We start from the raw sequence: 6377 nt of genomic DNA on the forward strand, positions 1-6377 counted from the left end.
ATGTTTGGAATCATTATCATGCTGAAACCATGATGTTTCTCTGCAAAGGGACCTGGGCAACTAATTCATGTACATGAAGGAATGAATGGGGCCATGTATTGTGATATTTTAAGTGCAAACCTCCTTCCAACAGCAAGGGCATTGAAGATGAAGCATGAATTTGTCTTTCAACGTGATAATGATCCCCAGGGCAATGAAGGAGTGGCTTTGTAAGAAGCATATGAAGGTCCAGGAGTGGCCTAGCCAGTCTCCAAATCTCAACCCCATAGAAAACCTTTGGAGGGAGTTTAAAGTCTGTGTTGCCCAGCGACAGGCCCAAAACATCACTGCTCTAGAAGAGAACTGAAAGGAGGAATGGGCCATCATACCACCAACAGTGTGTGCCAACCTTGTGAACACTTACAGAAAACGTTTGACCTCTGTCATTACCAACAAAGGATATATAACTAAATATTGAGATGATCGTTTTATAATGACCAAATACTTATTTTCCACCATAATTTGCAAAATAAATCTTACAAAATGAGACAAGGTGATTTTCTGGATTTGTTTTCTCATTTTGACTCTCATAGTTGTGGTCTACCTATGATGTCAATTGCAGGCCTCTCTCATCTTTTTAACCTATTATCTACCAATGTCCTTTTTTTGGGACGCCTAATCTTAAGCTTCCAGCAACTAAGATTTTATAATTTTTATAATTTGGTCCAATTTTTTGTGTTGCGTTTGTAAAATGAATGTTTTCAAAATAGGACATCATGTCATTGTCATTTTTAATTGAATATTGGGACGCCCTTTTCTGAAAAATCCGTACTTGTAAAAATTTTAATTTGGCAAGTAATGGGTTAAGTGGGAGAATTTGCACAATTGGTGGCTGACTAAATACCTTTTTTCCACACTGTAAGAGCTGTAAACACAAACTATATTGTAAGTGAACTTGTTGAACTAGCAAAATTATTTAATGTTTATTAGATTTAAGATACATTTAATGAATTTAAATGTTACATATCAAACTGGAAAGCTAAGTGCAATGCAATACAGTGATAAATTAGTGAAATGCAACAATTGGCCATGGACATTGTGTTAGTATAGCTGATAGCATATATTCAATACCAATTGGACCTGTAGGAGAATAAGGCAGAGTTTTGAGGGAGAGAAGAGCCTACATTCACTATACTTTCTACATAAATAATACCTATTGTGATGGTGACAAAAACAGTATACCTAATGTACATTGCATTTCATCTGATCAATTATACCAATTTACCATGTATTAACAAGTAGATAAATGCTATTTTATCTATTTGTCATCCAACCACAGGTAGATACGAGTGGATGGACAAGAAAATCCAAGGCTGCACTTAATTGTTGTCATTGGACCTTTTTTACTGAAGTAAAAATGGTCCCAGTAGTGAGATTTATGTTTATGCTTTATTCATTATTGAGTTTGTGCTTTTTTGGAAGTCAACTTTACTTATTTTTGTCTTATTTTTTATTTCATGTTATGGGCATAGTTCTGGTTATCCAAATATTCTAGCCCAATTCATCATTGAGATTTTAAAATGTCCAATCATTTTTGTGCAATTGTACTTCAGTACCTAAGTTCAGTTCAAATCTGTCTTATTTGACTTTTGCACAGCTGAAGAGTAATGTGAAAGATTAAGTGCTTTTTTTTACTGTTAAAAGGCTAAAAAGGGTAAAAGACAAAATTGAATATCTCAATTTTTACACAAAATTCATCAATCTGCATTTGTTAGTTTGAAAAATTTGGAGCATAAATCATCAACGAATACCACAAGAAAAAAAAAAAAAATTTATTAAAAAAATGCAGTAAAGAATCGATTCCTAAGTGTAAGCAACAGGCTGAAAATTGCTTTGCAACCCCTTCTCCATTTAACTAAAAAAATGCATCAAAACTATATGAAAAAACTGTATAAAAAATGCAGACCCAATTTATCAAGGTCAGAAATCCCACGTAAAACACTTTGAAATGTAACATTATTTTTGTTCAACTTGAAGTTGTGGAAAATTTTGCAACTTACATCATTTTAACGCTTCTCCCAGTCAGCCCCACCAACATTCTGAATAGTGGGCACAACTGGCTGAGGACAGGTTATGACCACATGTAGTCGACTAATTAATGATAATAAATGACACTAGAGTGACCTAAATCATGCTATAAATGTAACATTTCTGGTGCATGGCAGTTCAAAGATGTGCCACGCTAATTAAGAGGTGCACACTTCTAAAAGATTTAAGTGCATCTTACTGCAACACACAGTTTATCAAGACTGGAGTGCCAAACCCCAGTGTTGATGTACATGTGTAAATCCACCTTACTGATTTTCAGAGAACTATGGGCCAGATACCAATCTGCAGGAGAATCTGCTTCCAGAGATTATTTTAAATAAAAGAGGGAGTTATCAGTTTTATTTATAATGGCTGCTCTCATGATCTCACTGCAGAGCTGTGTGTGATTATACCTAACACCTGTGCGGTGAAATGAACATCCTCCTGGCGCTCAGCCAATGAACGGTGTGAGATTCAAATTCCCCGCCTTATCGGCTGAGCCAATGGCCAGTGCTGTGCAGCTTTGGCGGGGGATTTGAATCCCACGCCGCTCATTGGCTCAGCCGGCGGCAGCTCAGCCCATGATTGGTGCAACGCGGCTTTGAGCGCCACAGAATTCAAATCCCCTGCCAAAGCCACACTGCATCGCTCATTGGCTGAGCACCCCTGGCACTCAGCCAATGAGCGGCGCAGGATTCAAATCCCCCGCACAGCCGGCAGAGCCGATGAGCGGTGCTGCATGGGATTTGAATACCCCAGCAAAGCTGCGGGGCCATGTATGGTAGATAAGTGTCCGGCCCATAGTCCTGAACAGCTGATTTACATATAATAAAAAAGGATATCATTTTATTCAGCTTCTTATGACCTACATGTCCATATAGACGGCTTAGGCTACTTTCACACTAGCATTTTTTTGCATACGTTGCAATGTGTCGTTTTGGTGAAAAAACGCATCCTGCAAAGTTGTCTGCAGGATGGGTTTTTTTCCCCATAGATTTACATTGGCGACGCATTGCGACGTATGCACACACGTTGCAACCATCGTGCGATGGTTGCGTCGTGTTTTGGTGGACCGCCGGCAGCAAAAAACGTTACATGTAACTTTTATTGTGCCGACGGTCCGCCATTTCCAACCGCGTATGCGCGGCTGGAACTCCGCCCCCACCTCCCCGCACCTCACAATGGGGCAGCGTATGCGTGGAAAAACAGCATCCGCTGCCCCCGTTGTGCGGCGCATTCACTGCTAGCGTCGGGACGTCGGCCCGACGCACTGCGACGGGCCGAGTACGACGCTAGTGTGAAAGTAGCCTTAGGAGGGTTGATCCTACTGACAGATTCCCTTTAAATAACCACCAATACATAAAAAAGCATGTGATATTGATCCATAGAGGAAAAGTACTGTGGTGGATATGGTCCCTTGCAGAAAATGTACTAAGTGACAATAAAAAAAAAATTACTAACAAAGAAGTCCTCTACTACTTTTCTAGTCATGTTGTCATGTGACTTCTGTAGTCAATCACTGGCTTTAGTGGTTACATATCAGAAGAGTAAAAAGATACCGGCAGGGATTCAGCAGTGGCAAAAGATGGGTGAGTACATATTGTTATTTTTAAACAATGCTCAGTTGTAGTAGTAGTGAACAATGTAAGATACACAATCATTATCCAAAATGGAAAAAACAAAGTTTTATTTTAATCAAACTTATTAACATTTTAAGTTTAAGACATTTTTAAAACCAACCTGTAATCCTATATCCTTATAAAAAGAAATAGGTTCTATGCAAACATGTCACTTTCGACTAATCGAAGTTATGGTGCACTGTACAACTTTTCTTAACATCTTGACCAAATTATTTTGCGAAAGCATCATTGTTTCCCGATATCTTTCAAAGGCTTTCTTAGTGTGTAAAGATGCATTTTGTTTAAACCAACCATTAAAAACAGAACACATCAAGCTTTTTGGTTGAGGTTTTGGTTAATGATTGAGTGTTACTCACCAACCTGTGTTTTGACCTTTTTAATGCTTCAGCAAAATAATCTTTTACCAATCCATTACCATTGTTAATAAAACTCCTTTTATGATGTGCCATTAGGATCTGTAACTGTAAAAAGCCAGAGGAAACTCTTTTTTTTTATTTACTGGGACTTGATATTTCATGGAGGTAGAAAAGAAAGAACATTAGGATGACATTTACTTTAAGTTCGGAAAAAAAAATGGCAACACTATTGCACATGTTACTGGGATCGGTTCCCTGGAATGCAAGCACGCTGCTTGGTCTGTTGATCCTTTATTCAATAGGCTTATTTTTATGGAAATTCCCATGCAACCAGTTTGGCCTTTCATCTACAAATCTTAGAACGTTTTTATGTTGTTGAGGCCAAGTATACATTAACTTATTGAGATTCAGTCTGATCAATCCGTGTTAGTTGTGTTTTTCTCAAAAGCCACTTAAAAATAAATCCTTCAAGGCAATGTTCTTTAGGCTCACTTTTTCATTATTTCCAGAGGCAAAAGCTGGCAAGGCAATTTATAATTCAATTTTTGCTAAATCCACAACACCTAATATATATGTCAGGCATTTCAACGGCAGAGTACTTTGGGGATAGGTGATAAATTGTACCGATTATAAATGCAAGCTGTTCTTTCAAAGATTCAGTTAGAAAAAATAATAGATTATTAGAAACATATAATGTATCTTTAGATTACCTAGAAGTACAAAAGATAATCACAAATATGTTTTCTGTTGTGTTTTATAGATTAATGTGAGAGCGATGGTAGAGTTGTTACGAGACGCTCATGTAGACCATGATGGCAACTTTCACACGATCATTACTGCCTGGTAGTCTTTTAGCTCCACTCTGACTCTAAAAGCCTCAATAACTCAATTAATGCCAAACAAAGCAGGTTTTCTATAAAAAATGGATGACTGCCCTAATAACCTGCCTGGCACTGTGTCACTTAACGTGCAAAGAATAAATATTGTGTCACAAAGTAATCTATGATGATCTTGGAAATATGCCTTTTAAAGTTTCCACATATTTTCCTAGGAGATGCTTTCAGCAAAACTGTTTATCATTCGTGGTGGGGGCAGCCAAAACAAAAACTAAATTAAAAAAGAAATCTAGAAACATATAGGAAGAGAAATGGAAAAAGACTGTTAGAATCCTGAGAGATAAATAGAATTGCTTGAGAATTTGGAAAATAAGTGTTGCTTTATGTAAACTGTTTAGTATTCCTTATTCCTCATTATTTTCCTATAGTACAGACGTAAAAATAAAAGATACACATCATGTCAACACGAGATATGGTAATGCACAAATTGACAAAGGCAAATAAAGATCCCTATTAAAGATCACAAATTAAAACAACTTTTATTTAATTTAACAGCAGATGGGACACACTATTTAAAAACATATGACACTAGTTTGTGATTAATAAATAAACTACTTCAGGGGAACCTCCAATTACTAGAAAGTGCTAGTGCTTAGAAGGACTAATTGTTATATATCTAGAATTGCACTACCTGTGCATTGATTTGAGTGAGCATCTGGCGAACCATAATTATTTAGTACCACTTGGTAATTACTGGTATATCATTTGTATCAGTGGAACTATCAATCCTGATGGTCATCCAAAGTGACTTAATCTCTTACATATGATTATTGCCCACCAGACGCTATCACAATCTCATCGTAACAGCTGTTACTATTACTTTAAGGCTCAAACCCCTGATGACACCACATGGCGAAACTTGTTGTTGAGACTAATGACTGCTGATTTATAACTAGTATGTTCTAATGTGATGATTAGTGCTTAGTGCACAATATATATCCTAATATAAGGGTCAGAGTGCCCTATATGATATTTGAGATAGGACCAAATGAATACATTGGCACCTTATGGGAGTAATAATAGCAGATCTAACCCTGAGATTGTGATAGCGTCTGGTGGGCAATAATCTTATATAAGAGACTAAGTCACTTTAGAAGATAATCAGCATTGATAGTTCCACTGATAAGAATGATATACTAGTAATTATCAAATGGTAATAAATAATTTTGGTTCACCAGATGCTCACTCACATCAATGCACAGGTAGTGCAATTCTAAATAAATAACAATTGGTCCTTCTAAGCACTAGCACTTTCTAGAAATTGGAGGTTCCCCTGTAGTAGTTTATTCATTGATCACACACTAGTGTCATATGATTTTACATAGTATATCCCCTCCGCTGTTAAATTAAATAAACGTTAAGTTTTAATTTAGGATCTTTAATAAGGATCATTATTTGCCTTTGGAAATTTGTGTATT

This window comes from Ranitomeya variabilis, chromosome 1 (genome assembly GCF_051348905.1).
Source record: "Ranitomeya variabilis isolate aRanVar5 chromosome 1, aRanVar5.hap1, whole genome shotgun sequence".
Classification (NCBI taxonomy): domain Eukaryota; kingdom Metazoa; phylum Chordata; class Amphibia; order Anura; family Dendrobatidae; genus Ranitomeya; species Ranitomeya variabilis.